General features: G+C 28.6%; 1 long non-coding RNA gene across 1 annotated transcript in view; it reads right to left on the bottom strand.

The window, feature by feature from the left end:
- Window positions 1-356: 356 nt before the first annotated feature.
- Window positions 357-1,819, bottom strand: part of LOC137653208 (uncharacterized) — a 1,950-nt gene continuing 487 nt past the window's right edge. The window contains exon 2 of the long non-coding RNA XR_011046429.1: window positions 357-1,110. This is a non-coding gene — a long non-coding RNA (uncharacterized lncRNA). The remainder of the gene's footprint in view (window positions 1,111-1,819) is intronic.

Genomic DNA, 1,819 nt, shown 5'->3' with positions numbered 1-1,819 from the left:
TGGATTCCATACACTTCAGTAGTAAAAATTAGTTCATTCATACACAACTGATATGACGAAATGAACGCTATCAATAATTAGATTAGTTTTATATTTCATGTCATATATAATTAAATTTACTTCCAAGACAGTTTGTCCCTACAGCATCAAAGTCGATAACTCTTAATTCATAAAATATATTCAAAGTTTGTTAATAAATCTGTTAATGAAACCTAACAAGAACTATTTGTAGATTCACCGTTAAATAATTTGCTTATTGTGAACGAATAATCATAGCTGTAAGGTAACTCTCCTCTTACCTTTTCTTAACAATTATAGAATAAAGGAAAGGAATGTGGAAATGATAAAAGAAAATATTCATTCATGATATTTTATTAACTCAAATTATAATACAGTACACCAAAAAGATAAAAACAGGTGAGGCTATGCTCAAATATTTACAACTAATGAGTTAAATCAGAGATTATTGTTGCAAAGCTTAATAGCACAATTCAGTATGTACTTATATGATAACATTTAAAAAAGAGCTAAGAACATGTAAGAAATTATTCCATGTCAAGTCTTAACATACAGTTTGAAAACATAATTAAAATCATATCAGTAATACAATGGAGTTACTATTCCTCACAATATTTAAATTTTTACAATGTAAAAATCATAAATATATGAAACTTCACATATTTCCTGTCTGCTATAATAGATTAATTTACTGACTTGAAGCAATTTATCCATATGTTAGAAATTACCTGCTTATCAATTTATAATATTTGTTTTCACCTTTACCTTATGACAAAAACAGCATTACTTTGAAGGTTAAATACTTTGACATTACGATAAATCCCAAGAAAATCTTCTTTAAGAGACAGTGAAGTCTCATTTTGTAGGGATTTAAAGTGCAGTTTGCCTGTAGGTATTCTTATCTCAAGCAGTGGTGTTAGGAGCAATTATTTCTTGAAGTTCTATAGATTCAACGGTTGCTGTTTCTGCACCAGAGATCGCAGGAACAAAGGAGTCAGGGCTTGGAGGAGGAGGTGGGGGAGTCTGACCAGTCTCATGATGGCCCATCCTCGAGATGGTGTTCCATAAATTTTCAGTAGACTCCACTAGCCACTGAAATTTGAAAAAATAAAATTACAAACAAAATAACGTGCTTTCCAGTGAACATTTAGTAAGGTGCCAAATATTGAAAAATATGAAGTACTGATTATCGAAACTCATTACCCTAACCAAAAAAAAAAAAAAAAAAAATTCAGTTGAAATTTGATTGATTCCAAACATTTGTAAAATAAATAGTGCAAATTATCAAAAACTCATAACTCTAAACACTGAAAATCGAAAAACAAAAGCCAAAAAATAATTTGGTTTTAAGATAACATTTAATGGGGTACTGAATGTTGTAAGTAAAAAGTAGGCTACTGATCATCTAGACATATCAATATATTACTTATTTTTTTAAATTCTTGATAGTATTAATGAGATTTCTACCCTGATTTAGTACATAAAATCAACTTAACTTTATATCGACTACTTAAACTTAAAATTATAATACATCAAAGAATTTACTTTGCTCAGTTAATGCAATGTTAATTACATTTTCCAAAGCCTTATAAATGTGAATTTTACAGAGAGGCAGGATGGTACAAAATAGAGTTCCCTCTATTAGATTTTATGTATTTGTATAGAAACGAAAATAAGAATTCAAACTCACATTAAGTACAATGTTTTTTTATACATTATGATAATTATGTTATTCTTACGCTTTAAAACCATCCTATGAGAAAATCCTCTAGCATGTAAAACCATTTACAACATACAGAGC

The sequence above is a fragment of the Palaemon carinicauda genome, chromosome 14 (assembly GCF_036898095.1).
Source record: "Palaemon carinicauda isolate YSFRI2023 chromosome 14, ASM3689809v2, whole genome shotgun sequence".
Lineage (NCBI taxonomy): Eukaryota > Metazoa > Arthropoda > Malacostraca > Decapoda > Palaemonidae > Palaemon > Palaemon carinicauda.
The sequence above is the reverse complement of the archived record's forward strand: the minus strand, read 5'-3'. Positions and strand labels throughout refer to the sequence as shown.